General features: G+C 34.9%; 3 long non-coding RNA genes across 3 annotated transcripts; 1 reads left to right on the forward strand and 2 right to left on the reverse strand.

Moving 5' to 3' along the window:
• Nucleotides 1–248: 248 nt before the first annotated feature.
• LOC106166715 (uncharacterized) lies at nt 249–5,725 on the reverse strand. The gene is made up of 3 exons (XR_001238836.2): nt 5,554–5,725; nt 4,155–4,361; nt 249–584 (listed from the first exon to the last, which is right to left on the reverse strand). It is a non-coding gene; the product is annotated as an uncharacterized LOC106166715 (long non-coding RNA).
• A 3,681-nt stretch (nt 5,726–9,406) lies between these two features.
• On the reverse strand, nt 9,407–11,601 carry LOC106166733 (uncharacterized). The gene is made up of 2 exons (XR_001238840.2): nt 11,402–11,601; nt 9,407–10,089 (listed from the first exon to the last, which is right to left on the reverse strand). It is a non-coding gene; the product is annotated as an uncharacterized LOC106166733 (long non-coding RNA).
• A 128-nt stretch (nt 11,602–11,729) lies between these two features.
• On the forward strand, nt 11,730–15,279 carry LOC106166734 (uncharacterized). Its single transcript, XR_001238841.3, has 3 exons — nt 11,730–11,922; nt 12,756–12,799; nt 14,434–15,279. It is a non-coding gene; the product is annotated as an uncharacterized LOC106166734 (long non-coding RNA).
• The last annotated feature ends 545 nt before the right edge of the window (nt 15,280–15,824 follow it).

The raw sequence follows: 15,824 nt of genomic DNA on the forward strand, positions 1-15,824 counted from the left end.
CAATAGCTTGTAGTTTTTTGTAGTCTGCATTTTATTATATGACCATTTCCTTTAAAAAAATCCAAGGGTTTTGCACTTTATAACAACAGATTTTGATTATTAGACATTACAACTATTTGTTTTTTGTTTATTATCTAGTTGCTTTCAACAGACTTCTGTAGCTGAAAAGGGCAATTTGTAGCCACATATGTAATAAAGAATTGAACACAATATTTTAATTTGCCAGTGAAAATTGTCAACTAGGAAAATTTCACATAACTGTGTATTTATTTTCATCCTCTATAACACCAAACCGTTAAAATAAAGCAAACCATCTGTAACTGTTTTCAAGGCATAGGTGCACAAATCATGGTTAACTAATGTGTGTGAAAATTAACAAGAACTGCCTTTAAGTAAGTGTCCTGTGTCACCATGCTTCTTTTCCTTCTGGTCTTCCCCCATACAGTCTACTTTTGTTTTTCATGATGGACATATTCTTTGCAGTATAATTATCAAGTATATTGTAACCAGCAACAGCAGCTGCCACAATGAAAAATGGAGCTGATCTTCTAAACAATAATTGTAATGTGGATGCCATCTCAAGCCTGAAATGAAAAATTAAGGCATTTCACTTACTAAGATAAAAATATGTGAAACAAAACATCTCAATATTAAGCTACCAAAATTTTTATTTTATTTTATATATACAGTTTAGGGGAAAATTAAGTAGCATGGATTTTTTTTTTTTTTTTTTTTTACAATTATAGGGCTTCATCTTATATATAAGTTTAAAGGTACAAATGAACTGAGTATTGGTGGAGCATGGATTCCCAGTAACATACATAAACCACTTCTTCTACTAGTTTCTTATACGACTCGAATAAATTTGACATGCCAAGGGATAAACTGAATAAATCACTTGATCAGCCATAAAAGAGCTTCAGACTGCTCCATTCTTAAAATTTTGGTCAGAAATTTTATCTATTTTCGTGACCTACTTTTCTGCCCAACTGATATACAGCATAGAATGCTAGCAGAAAAATCCATTCAAATATTTTTTGGGTAAATTTAACAATGCCTTTTGGTAATTCTCTTAGTTATACTACTTGAAACTGTATGCTGGAGTGGCATTTGGTTGGCTTTTGGGGCAAAAAATTGACTTCATATGCATCTTTAAGGATACTGTCACCCTTCACCCAAAACTCCTTATTGCCCTACATTCTTTTGGGTAAAAGATAAATCTTCAGTGTTCAGTGACTAAATTAATTAACATTTACACATTTGTTACCTACAGTGCAGTCATAATTGCGACTTTGGAGTAAAAACTGACAAACTGGTTTCTTAAATTTCTCTTTTACCTGAGCACCCACGATCACCATTTCAATGCCCATTTTATGACACCATTTTGTATTCTCAAAAGGCTTCCTTCGGATTTTTACATTGATAAAGCAAAACAATGCCTTTGTTTAATGAAAATCTGTAATTAGGGGCTCATAACTCAATAATAAAAACACTTAAACCAAAATGACAGCACAAGAATGTAGCCTATACACTCAAGGTCAACTCTGCAAATTTTCGTGATAAAATCTTGTTCAAGGATCAACCATGCACTTTCAGTGAAATGACAATAAGTGGAAAATTGTTTTACCTTTTGTCTTCAAATTTGTGGAACTGATAAATATTCATAAAATACAGGTAGAGTTGGAAAATAAGCATGATTAACTAGAGGATCAGAGAGGCGATACCGCCTCCGGATATTGTACCACCAGCTGGAGTAAGCGCATTCGTATGGACCCCCCCCTTCCAAAAAGGGACACCATCACCAGTCTTGTGCTTGACAAGCTCTATAAGATTTTCGAATTGACTTGCATTTTCCTACCCTTGATCACTCCTGTATTCTCTAGACAAAAGGCCTATTGGTTTTCCTTGAAAAGTGTTGTTAATGGTGCATATATGCTGACAAAAGAGAAAACCTAGGGGCAACAAGGGGCACATCTCTGCTAGTTTTAAAGATATGAGAGGCAAGAAAATATGCAAAGCTCAGTTCATGGTGAAAAAGTAGGTCAAAGGTCAATTTCAATATCATAGTTTATGAATTTCTATTTAAGTTCAATAGCAACCATGGGCATTTCTTTGCCAATTTTGCAGATTTAAAGGCCTGAAAACATGCAAAAAGCAGTTCATCATAAAAAGTAGGTCAAAGGTCAATTTCAAGGTCACAGATTGCTAGTGTATTACTTCCTATTCAAGTTCAATAGTAACTATGGACCTATCTCTGTCAGTTTTAGAGATAAAGGAGAAAGAAAATTTGCAAAGTTCAGTTCATAGTAAAAAGATGGTCAAAGGTCAATTTTAAGGTCACAGTAAATTGCCAGTATATGACTTACTACATGTACTTAAGTTCAATAGTAACTATGGACCTATCTCTGCCAGTTTTGGAGATAAAAGGGAATGAAAATTTGCAAAGTTCAGTTCATGGTGAAAAGTAGGTCAAAGGTCAATTTAAAGGTCACAGTAAATTGCCTCTGACTTTCTATTCAAATTCAATAGTAACTATGGGCGTATCTTTGCCAGTTTTGGAGATAAAAGGGAACAAAAATTTGCAAAGTTCAGTTCATGGTAAAAAGTAGGTCAAAGGTCAAATTTAAGGTCACAGTAAATTGCCAGTATATGACTTCCTATTCAAGTTCAATAGTAACTGTGAACCTATCTCTGCCAGTTTTGGAGATAAAAGGGAACGGAAATTTGCAAAGTTCAATTCATGGTGAAAAGTAGGTCAAAGGTCAATTTTATGGTCACTGTTAAATTGCCAGTAAGTGACTTCCTATTCAACTTTAATAGTAACTATTGACCTATCTCTGCCAGTTTTGGAGATATAATGTTACAATTCTGAGTTACAATAATGTGCCACCACAATGTACTTTTTAATACAGCATAACACGAAAACCGTATGAAATACAAAAAAACGAAGACCACATGCAATGTTGGGCTTTACATGCTCTACAAAATGCAAAAAAACGGGTCGCTAGCATTAACGGTTCCCGAATTAGAGACAGTTTTCAGTTTCGGTATCTTATGGCCGCTTCTCCCGTGAAAATGCACCGATTAACCCCAAATTCACGGAGATGAAAGATGACCCAAAGGGTAACCCTTTCCAATAATATTATTGGTTAAGTCTGTGTAGTGTCTGAATAACAGCGCAAATAATATTTTTTTTTGTAAAAAATTTCATTTTTTTGAAAATTTTGGCCTGTTTGACCTTGAAATAAAGGTCAAAGGTCAAATCCAAGGGCATATTTGAAATCTACACATATGACTTTTGGAAAGCCGTCTGTAGAAATTTTTCCCATAATTCCTTCCGTAGGGTAGATAATTGGCATTGAATTTTCAAAAATTTTGACAAGGGTGCATTTCAACAAGCGTCACGCCCAGGTTAATGCACCGACTGAGACAAAAAAATCTGGGGGTTCAAGTTGAGGTTATATGTGACCTAAATCCAAGAGATGGGGACAGGGGTCCTTGCGGTCTAGGAGGAGAAGCGGTAACGGTGACTTGTATCCGGCGCCAGTACGCGGAGCCGGCGGAGCTTACGGAGCCGGCGGAGCCAACGGAGCCGGCGGAGCCAACGGAGCCGGCGGAGCCGGACGAGACGGGTCGGGACTAAAACCATGAGTACCGCCAGCGTACACGCTGGTGGTACTAATGAACCTCAGCTTGAGTGGTTTCACACACAAACTAGGATTACATCACTTGATCGTCATACCACCAAGGGGGATATCCTTTAAGCTAGATTCATACCCAGGGCTTGACATTAAGGGTGGCCCACTGGCCCTGGGCCACTGAAAACCAACCTTGGGCCATTGAATCGATGGGGTCACTGGTCAGAAGAGCAAGCAAAATGTCATGTGTCAAATCATCCTTTCAATATTTACTGATATCTCGGGCCAGTATCGAAAAAGTTAGTGTCAAGCCCTGATACCTGTATAAAAACTTATGACATACAATCACTTTTTTTTGAGAAAATTATATATATATATATATATATATATATATATATATATATATATATATATATATATATATATATATATATATTTCAAATAAATTATCGTTTTGGCCCATTGTTTGATCTCAGTATACCTTTAAAAATTCAGTCAATACTTAAAATATGCTACCTTAATTCTGTATTCCCTCAGATGGGATATCAAGTAACTTGTCAAACTCTTCTTTTGTAAAACTTCCCTTAAACTCCTTCCACCTTCTGATGCTCCTTTGATCAGCGATGATATATAATACTACAAGTACTGGAACTGAGGCCAGAACCTTGTTATGACGTATGGCTGACAATACTTGCAGTACCATCAAAGCAGATGAATGGATACCTATGGAAAAAAAAAGATTAAGTGAAAAGAAATCACCAATTTTCTAAGGGTATAAGATAATAAGCCTGATTAATAAGCCAAACTGGTCCAGTATAAGATAATAAGCCTGATTAATAAGCCAAACTGGTCCAGTTTTTTAAAACTAAAAGATAAAACTATTACTGTCAGTGTGTTGCATATACATTCCAGGGGAGTGATGATATCTTCTACTTGACTATGCAGTTTTGTTTGTTTCAGGCTGTCACCTTAAATCACTGAAAGCTTCATCAACACTGCTTTTTGTTTAAAAAAAATTAAGTTAAAATTCAGTGCATCCAGAAGACTGTATTACTATTCTTTTTGAAAGATATATATTGCTCAAGCAATTATCCTAGAATCTGTGCTTGCCATCAGATGTGATGGGCTATACATCCGTAATAATCTTTTAAGATATTATTAAAAATTATTTTAAAAAAAACAAACTTGTAAGATAAAAAAACCTTTAGAAAAAATTAGGGGTTTCCTAATTTTACCTCACAGTTCTGTTAATGGGAAAACTTGGTGGCTTTACAGGAGTGTGCAATCAGGGGATATCAGAGGTAAGATAAAAAAAAAAAAAGGCTCCCGTATCATGGTAGACATGCAAACTGGTTGTCATTTGACAGGTATATGGGAAATATAGTAATGATAGTAAACTTAGGTTTTTGATCAGCATGTAAGATTTTTTGGGAAATTGTTTTTTTTTTTATTCCCCATTAAAAGGTCAACTTCTACTGCATTCACTTGTATCAACCCATATTCTGTTGCTAAAACTTGAATAACTTTTGATCTAAATGAGATAGATTGAAAATTTTAACTGGCTATGTTTATAATTGTAATCTAATGCATTAGATACACTGTCTCAAATTATACTGAAAAAAGATTTTTTAGATTAAGAAATTTAAAACCAGAATTCATACAAAGCTGCGACACTGCCATAAATATATTTATGGGATGTAAGTGCTGGAAGGTCCATACATTTATGTATTAATATTACTCAAATAAGTGGCTATCTTTATCAAGGAAAATTTTGTGGACCTCCACTTATGGACATTTGTAAGATTACACCTTTACAAAGAAAACACAACGGCCTACAAGGGATTAACCTTAACTTAAACGAAGTGAAGGGTGTTTCGACGGGTATAAATCTCACTAATATCATTCATTACCTTACCTGAGGTTGAAAACGGCGAAGTTCTTGGGCGAAGAGGTTAGATAAGATGGCGGTCTCGTATGTAAAGTTTACTTTCAACAGCAATTAATCGTTTCTTAATACGGTTTAATCATAGGGGAAACCATCACCTTGTCTGATAGTCTTCGGATTATCAGAGAAATACGAAACTTTTTGTCAGTATGACAAACTTTCTTTCTTATAAGAGATTGAATGTTTTATAAAGCACATCAATTATTCGAAGCTATCTATAGGACTATGTCGGCCGACTCCGCATTTTCACTACACGGCTGTTTCACAACCAGGGGTACAAAATAGGGGTCACATCGAGAGAAAAATGAACTCTGATGCATTTGTTTAATTTTGTAACAGATAAAAAGAATAGCATCTTAACTATGATATCTACAATTTTTAGAACACTATATTAATTACTTTTTGTGCTACGCTCAAATTAACAGAACGCCCCTTAGACTATGATCTGGGGGTACGGACACTAGACATTCAAGTAACTGATGCTTTTGAAACTTAAATATCATATTGTGTACCACTTATTTTTGCCAAAATTCTAAAAATTATCAAACTAAAGATATAACAGCAGTACTTTAAGGCAAAAGGATACAAGTACATATATTAATCAAATAGTTTTTTTTAGAGAAACACCACGTACAGCACTTTTTCAGTGGATGCTGGAGCTTGGTTGTGTGTCATTCAGTGTGACTTTCATTCACCAGACTTTAATTTAAACTTTTCTTTCTGTTGCTTGACCTTTTTCATTTATTCATTTTTTTTGTTTCAGTCTTGATTCCTGTTTTTGGAGTCTCTTTTTCTTTTTCATCTCTCGTTAATTTGCACCTCTTGTTCTACTGTTTTCAGGATTGTTGGGTTTCTGCTTCTCCTTGACTCTCTGTCAGTATGTCCTAATTTCTTCTCTTTACTTTAGTCTTTCTTGCTGGGCCAGCCTAGGATGATTCTTCATTTTTTCGCTTCTCTGCTATGTTACGTGCATTCAGCGTCTTCCTTACATGCTTCAGCAAGATTATTAGCATCTTGGTAGCACTTTGAGGTCTTTTTTTTCCAAATTATTTTTTGCTGACAGTAAAATTTTCAGGATCCCTTTTTCTTTTCCTTTCTTTTTGTTTATTGTCATCCATATTTGATTCTTCATTCACTGAGAGTATAATAAATGTACTGTTAATTATGCATGTATTGAAGTGTTCGCACCCCCTCAAAATATATCATACACAGTAATCCATAGAATATTAATCCATATACAGTTTATTATTTTGCAATTAGCTATATTTAGCAATATATTCAAACCAATATTGTTCATTTTGAATGCAAAGAGTAGCATCTTTACTGATATTATTTCTTTGCAAAATCTCTTGCATGACTCTAATTAATCAGTACCACTTTATCAAATATATATTTATATACAATGTTTTTTCTAAACAGCATAAGACATGAATGCATTTTATATAGTCTAAAACAATATTTTGTTCCATATTTTGAAGTTTTATCATCATTGATAAGTAGCCAGTTATCCAATGGTTAATGTATAACTTGGGGGTACGGACACTACATTCGGCACCAAATTCTTGCATATCTTTTCATAATAAGGGGTTATGTGCTATTTTCTTCCTGCAAAATAAATGTCAGTGTAGACATTATAGAATAATAAAATCAGACAGAATATGCTGATTCCTAAATAAAACAGATAGGGGGGTACGGACACTACAAAAAGTAGGAGACACCAAGGGGCTCATGATTATAAATACCACAGCACTAATAATAATGGTTACATATGCACAACTCCTTTATTTTGTTTAAGTCATAACATGGTAAATTCATCTTATTATCACGTAGGTGATGTTTAAGTAGTATTTGGCCTTATCAAATATGTTTTTCATTGCATTAACAAAAATAATGAGTAAAATGTGTATCAAAACCCGTTTCTGCAAAATGGCTAAAATATTTTTTTTCTCAGAACATATCTTTGGAAGAACCTGCTAGAAGAGAAGACACATGTTGTGGGAATTATATACCAATATCATATTCATCATAAATCAATTTTGTAATGAGGTGGCCAAAACAATTGTACATATTTAAGGGAATGCAAGAAAATTTGTGTCATCTGGACATGAGTAATACTTAAGTGAAAGAGTAGCATACAGAATCATGAAAGGTAAGGTACGGAAAGAGACATTTGAAGAGACTGTACTGTACACATACATTCCTTACTGAGGTATATAAACTGCTGCTACTAATTTCTTATTTGACTCAAATTAAGTCCACATTTCAAAAGATAAACCAAATTAATCTAGCTCTCAGTTATGTGTCCCGCCAGGAAGTAATGCTGCAAATAAATTCATATAGATGCAACAGCAGGTCAGTCTTCAATCATCCCTTGGCAAGTTGATAGTCAGTGCTATTAAATCACTTGCCTCATTAACTCTCAAGTGGTCGTGAAATAATATTATGTGAAAAGGGAGCAACTTTGAATGAATTAGCTACAACAGTGTATGAGTTTACAGCCTTTCTCAGAAATCCTTAAATGCAGTATTAGGAAATATTGCATCAAATTTGAAAAAAAAAAAAAAAAAAACTCAATAAAAGGAAGACCGTTTTACATGTTATTCTCAAACTTGCAGAGGTGCTTTGTAGAACTGAACAGCCTGATTGGATTAATAACATTATTTTGAAGTTATCAAGTTTTATTTGGTTCTTTTCATTTTGCCTTACTTGTCCGACTTTAAGTACAAAAAGTTAAGCACCAAGACTAACATGTAGCCTGTTGCATGGTTCATCATTATATACTAAAACAGACCTCTTTTCTTGTAAAATTGATGCATTCTTCACCTCTTAAAATAGTGTTCTTTCAGCACATTATGCAGTTAAACTCTGAAATCATTAAAGAGATCCGTAATTACCATTGGCATGCTTTTATCCAGAATTTGGAGAACAGGGATTCCAAAATGAGAATCTGTAATTACCTCCGCCAAGGTAATGTTTTCACCCCTGTTTGTCTATTTGTCTGTCATCAACATAACTCAAAAAGTTATGGACCAATTTTGATGAAATTTTCAGGGTAGGTCAGAATTGGGCCAAAGAAGAGATGATTAGTTTTTGGTGGTGATCCGGGTCAATAATCAATCAATAATAATAAAAAACTGCTGCTTTGGCGGAGGTCTGCACTCTCGGAGTGCTTATCTACTTCGGTCATCAAGTTACAGGGAACCCAACCCAAGCAAGCCCAACCAACCAACCCATAATTTTGTAAGCCGTCCAGCTATCTATGGAAAGGTAGCCTAATAGGCCATCTTTTGAGGCTAATGACTCTCCATTAGATGGCTCTCTGGGAAGAGCCTTGCCTCTCCGGGAAAACCCATGCTTCAAAGTCAGATTGCAAACTTGATAATTGTTATTTTACAAAATTGTCTGTAAGCATGGTAATTAGACTTCCAGGTGAACTGTCCTCTTCATTAATGCTGGCATAACTACCTGGACTGTAAGACATTTTTGTATACCATCTTCAGCAGATGTTCTTCAATATTTTTTGGGAATTTCCAATTGATCACTTCTTGTTATGCTTTATTTCCAATTTAACACTGGTATTTTAAAGATCTGACTCCCATGCACCCGATGCCTTGTTGTAGTAACATGCCGTATTTCCATATGAGCAATAGTAAAGTTGTTTATGCCATTAAGCATGATGTAATATTTTGTGCACTGCGATCATCATCTTGAGATTTTAACTCTCATGGGCCTGAAACTATATTCTTATTGTCCATGGGCACAATTAAGAACTTTTTTATCATTTATGTTTAGCATCAGCATTGCATCAAAATTGACAAAATGACACATTTTGTGCACCTTTTATTTTGCCTGTACATTTGACCACTTGCCTTGTTTTACAAATACACTGTGTAACACACTACATGTGACCAGCCACAACAAGAAACAAGAAACAATTCTCAATTCATTTTTAATTTTTTCACAACAAAATTTAATAGATTTCCATGATTAATATACAGTAAACATTAATCAAACACAAAACTCAAGTCTTCAGGTTTTCGATCCTTTTTTGGAAACTACTTGCCATCATGCCTTATGCTCTTTGTGTTTGAGTATCCATTGTTCTTGAACATACATATCCATGATTCAGTCAGTAGACCACAAACTGTGTGCTTTTTAAAACCAAACTGGTAAAAAGGAAGTGTCTTCAATGATTGTATCCTTATCCTCTAAGTGAAAAAAAAAAAAAAAAAAAAAAAAAACGCATTCGTTAAATTTTCAGTTATAGTGATTGGGTTTTAAATAGATGCACCTGAGCACAGTGTGTCTGGTAACTCATATAAGCAGTCTTAAGAGTTTAAAATATTATTCTTTTTTCATATTTTTTTTGTTTCCCATGTTCTTGGCTGACTTCTGCAGCTTCGCCCATTTTGAAGTCTTTCCATACTTTTGCTCCAACCAAACCATATAGTAGAAGTGTGGCCCAAATATACAAACATTGATGAAAATAGTTGACAAATACAGCGTCTGGAAAATACAAAAAATACTGTTAGGTTTGCATGAAATAGCACGTCCAACTTTTTTCTTTTCTTTCAATTACAGTGCTTCAAATTATACTGGTCCCCTGATTAAATAGTGTCCCCTTGACATCTTTTAAGCTACATATGAAGTCACATCTTCCCCACTATCACCGACCAAATATCATCATATAGTGTTAAATAGCATAAATGCCAAACTGCATCGTCTGATACTTGCCAAACCACTATATTTAACCAGATATTTTCCGTTTCAGTCTTTATTATATATTATCTCTGGTTGTTTCCACCTCTCATTTGAATATTTATGCTACTGCGCAGCTTGGTGGACTTTTATGAATTGGAAGCACGGATAAGGTTCCTACCAGAAATTTGTAGGAGGTGCAGTTTAACAGCTATTTTTTGAATGGCAGTGTGATTAATTTGACTTGTCCCTTAGCATGTCTACCTAATTTAAGTCATATAAGAAACTAGTACTCACAGTAGTAGAAGTGATTAAAGTAAATCTTAACTCACTTCATATTAACTTGAAACATAAAATGAAGTACCACCTTTAATAGACTAACTTCTTAAAAAAGAGCTAAATAACACATACTGAAAAAGTGCTGTTAAATGTCTACATTGCCAAACATTGTCTAATTTGTCTACATAGCTAATGTAGGTATATCACAATCCGCAATTTATAACTCATTTAGCTCCATGTAAATAAACTAATACAAGCCATTTATTAAATAAGCTATAAATCAAAGAGTAAATTTTTACGTGTTGCAGTCTTAGAGAAATTTGATTTGAGGACGTTTAAAGTTTTGCCTCGACAAAATGTTTAAAATTTCAGATAAGTACTGCATGGAAGTTTTTGTAATTCATGCCAAGTAAATTTAATGATATTTGCAATATTATGTCGAAAAATTATGAAAATTTAACCATGCGAAGTATAGTTTATTTGATGCGCAATATTTATAGTACATGATCTGCATGGAAGCCATCCCAGCCATGTGCTTGTGTGGTCGCCAATTTGGGTTTGTTTCCGAGTCATTAGATAAACCTACAGCCCTAATTGCCCCAATTGGTCACAAGGAATTTGAGCAGGCAAAATATATATTAAAATAACTTTAAGTGGTGAAGTTGGCCTCTCTTTTGTTGAGTGTAACAGGCTGTAAGAATTTAAGAGAAGCCTGGAATTTAAAAGACACGGCAGTCGACTTCTAATGAAGACACCTTCATATGTAGCGAATAACCCTACATTAACAAGACAACAATATAACTTCTAATATTAACATTAATATATCCGTGGAGATACGTACAGTTTTGGACACAGTTCTCATGGGGGGCCCTGCCATATCATTCCAGTTTGCTTTCTGTGTGTGAACACTCTGTCGCACAGCTAGTGGCAGCGTGCGCCTTAGCACTGAAAACATCTTTAGTTGATGGAACCACTTTCCCACGAATGCTTAGCAGAATGCAGGGGGGACACCAGTTACAGCAAGGTCAAAATGGCTGAAGGCAGAGCCAAATGTACACAAAGCCTCGCGTTCAGTTTTAGAAACGACAAATCAAATCGCTGGCAGGTATCACGAGGTTGGTTGACCTCTGAACCTTCGGGGAACAGGTTTCAAAGCGAGGCCCTACATATTCGTGTGCTTCGGGGAAGCTTCGGGGAACAGAAAGGCTGGAGGTATTCCCGATAAGTGGCGACCTCTAACAGCATAGGTTAAGACTAATAATGTTTTATTTGAAGGCAATTTCCTGTGCAAATATCCAAAAGGTACATACTAGTTTTGGCCTCTGATTTGAGGCGCCGGTGTGACGGAGGAATAAGAGACAGGTGGGTGTGACTGAAAGTCCGTGACCAGCAGTTTCCTAAATTTAGGGGTGTGGGGCATGGCTAGTATGTTCTTTACCTTATCAATAAAAAGCTTAAAACAAAAGCTTTTTATTTCATATCATTTTTTTATTATCATTTCGTATATTAGTTACGTGAGGAGATATAGGTTTTCTCAGAGAAGTATTTAGACCAGCGTCAAAACTAATTAGAACCACCAACCCATGAAAGATGTTGCATTTATTCTTCAGATCTAAGCTTTGTCTTACAAATGTGCCTTGGATTTCATAAACTGCAGTTCAGCTCTGTTTTCAAAATTCAAGTGTTTCATTCATGGTTGGGGGGAATCTTTGAACACCCAAACCCAATGTAGAGGTGCATTTCACATGCTGAAGTGTCAAAAAAATAAAATTGAATGAATTCAAAATTGTATTCAGTTTTTTTAAAACGTGTATAAAACAAAAATCCATAACTGTCTCAATTTAAATTCAAAATTTAATTTTTACCATGTCTTTTACATTATGCAAAGAGCCCTAACATATGTTCCAAAAACGTATGGTAACGTATGTTCCAGGTCATTTAATTTTAATTTTTATACCATGTTTTCTTTTGCTGAAGGAAAAATGTATTGTGATTCCATGATAGTTTGACATTTTTGATATAATATTTGGAGCACAAGGGGAAAAATAATATATTTAATGCTTATTTTACTGTCAGTAGGGTGTATTTTCCCCATTTTTTAAATATTCAGTGACAAGCAAACTTAAGTTGCTCAAAGACAATATATTGCACTCTACAGGAGATTATTATAATTTTTTACATTGTTATACTTGTAGGAGATAAATCAAAGACCAAAACCAGTGATGGCTGAATTTTCAAAGTGAGTGAAACATTTCACAGTTGGACGTTTTGCATTTGTAATGGTAACGTATGTTCCTTTTTGGGGTTAGACAAATTATTTTTTATTATTCATGGTTCCAAGAGAGTGAAACTTTGATACAATTACAAACTTCTTCATGTGAGACCCTAAAATAATTTAAAATAGTTTGCAATCTGAGCACTAAATATTTTTAAGAGCATGCCTGTGACATCAATTGCACCTATATATTGGGTTTGGGTGTGAAGTGGCAATTTTTTAATTTGGAGATATTTGGTCTCCTGCAGAGTTGGATTGATTTAGCTGGTAAAATGGATTTATCTGAGCACTCCCTTTGACACACATTTTTGTTAATGCTTTTAATTTTTAGGGTATAAAGATCAGGCTAAAAAACATTAAACGTATTGTATCCTTATATAACCATTACGATATAAAATGGTGATATGAAATGAGTAGCTGTTGAAATAAACTTTTTATTGATATTCCATATGTTGGTATATCTTGGTCAGCAGATGATAACTATTTTCCTGCTATCCCCCTGGTATCCCCCAGCTTTATATGATAGTCCTAGAAATGGTAGGAATGGAAACCCTGGGTCCCATATGATCAATATAACCCATTATTAGGTTAGGGCAAGGGGGTACATGTATCTCTTAACTCTGGTTAGTCTGAGTATTGGGGGTGAATGTCCCTTGTACAAAGAAAATGGAAAGGACTTCAGTTCTTAGTGGACTACCATTGCAGTCACTCCACATTTCTCAATCAATCAAAGGGACCCAGTTTTTATGTACAAACACAGATGTATCTGTACATGTAGCCATCACCTGCATCTGTCGTCTCCATGCATTGCCATGCACTTTTCAGCAATAACACAATAACTGAATAAGAGAGAAAATGTTTTATGTTTCTTTAAACTTACTGAACGGATGAATATTCAAATGCAAGTCAAGTTCAGAATTGGCTTGGTCGGATCATTTTCCAAAAGTCATGCTTTTTTTTTTTTTTTTTTTGCTTTTTAAAATAATACATATTAGGTAGAAAATTGTTGATATATTGTCTTAAAACTTACAGGAGTGTTCAATTTTAATAAAATACAGGCCAAGTTCGAAAACCAGGTTGTTTTTAGCAGTGCTTTTTTTAGCATACTTTATACTATAGTATTTCTGAGTCCTGTAAGTTTGAAGACAATAGGCCAAATTGTTGTTGTCTTTATTGCATATATGTGTGTGTGTGTGTGTGTGTGTGTGTGTGTGTGTGCAATAAAGATACCACATTTTATGGAAAACCATTTGATCTATTGTCTTCAAACTTACAGAACTCAGAAATAGAAGTGAGGATTTTTTTAAAGTTATGCATTGGTGGTGATTGTTAATCATTTAATCATTATGCAATATTGCATCAAAATTGACAAAAACCTTTTTTTGCACTGCCACCACAAAAGCTGTGAAAGGAAAACCATTTTTACTTATTATTTTTTTACCTTACAAGAATGTTTCTTAGGATTGACATACAGCTCAAATTGGAAAGCCACCTTGAAAAGATTTTTTTGAAAATCATTCCCTTTTTTGTGATATTTTCTGTGTCTTTACATAAAAATTGACACTTGTAATGGTAAACATGTTCTACTTTGATTCCAGATGTTTTATGTCATGTATCCAGTGAGGAAACCGTGACACCTGTGCATAGAAATGACAACACCCGCAATTCAGGGTGTCTGTCAGCTTTGCTTTCTGGAAGATGGCAGTTATTTTCATGGCAACATTATTACTCCCCACAAGGAACAATATGGATTAGTGGGCAAGATATCCAGCACAGAACCAAGTGGCAGTGTGACAGAATTTCACCAGTGCTGTATGGGGGATGACTCTGTATTTTACCAAATCCAATTAATTGATCATGGTGGATTTGATGATGATAGGATATTTCCCCATGTTTTAAAGTCAAGTGGGGACAATTGTACGTTAAGAGCTCCCGATATTAGGTTTGAGACAGAAGAACTGATAGTTGGGAAAAAGGCAGAGGATTTGATTCGACATTTTTTTAGTGAGACTTTTCTTGGAAAGAGTTGCTATGTCTGCATTGGCCCGATCTTTATAGCGTCTGGAGAAACATTGGAATGTACCAACCAGGAGTATATGCCAACGTAGATCCTGAAAGTCTCTTTAAAAAAAAAAAACATCTGTTTGTGATTGGCTGCTATGTATAATATTACCGAAAGTTATCACTTCACTGTGAAGATTGAGCGATATAGGCCTATATTAGACTTTTTAAGCAAGTAAATGGACAGCATCAGAAGGTTACGAACGTTACCACCTATAACGTGGTGGCAACATATGCACAGCTAAATAACCTAATGTAATTCCAGTAATTGCTTCTGATCCAGATCACATATAGTCTTTTGAGGGAGAGAATTGATTCCATCATGAAGTAATACATTTATAATAATAATAATAATAATAATAATAATAACAATAATAAAAGTACTTTTTTGTGTTATGTTATCAATGGCCTTCGTTTATGCAAGTAAAATGTACTGCAGACTTTTTGACAGCTGTTTGCCATTATTTGAATTACAATTCCTTTCATATACATATTGGCATTAAGCACCGATGGACACCATATTCATGATCCTCACTGAATATATTTATCGGTGTTCAGGGGCAGATCCAGGATTATCTGATGGGGGGGGGGGGGGGGGGGGGGGGGGGGTCTGCAGATGGCGTGGGGTTCAGGGCCTGCTGAAGGGTCCCGATAATTTTTGGAAATTTACAGGGCGAACGGGTCAGGACCCTCAAAATCAGTTTCATACATGCTTCAGTCATGAATTGCGTTCGCACAGTACATCAGATTGTTTACTTACACAAATACGCTTGTATTAAAAGATAAAACGGGCTTGCGTTTTAAAATTTTGGGACCTGTTTTAGTTTACCATCGTTTTATTTATATTCACCTTGTTCAATGAAGAAAAGGACCATTCCAAGATTGCCTAAAACTAGGCTGTGGATTACTGCGTGACGTTATATATGTA

The sequence above is a fragment of the Lingula anatina genome, chromosome 2 (genome assembly GCF_051362555.1).
Source record: "Lingula anatina isolate TDL-2025a chromosome 2, LinAna3.0, whole genome shotgun sequence".
Lineage (NCBI taxonomy): Eukaryota > Metazoa > Brachiopoda > Lingulata > Lingulida > Lingulidae > Lingula > Lingula anatina.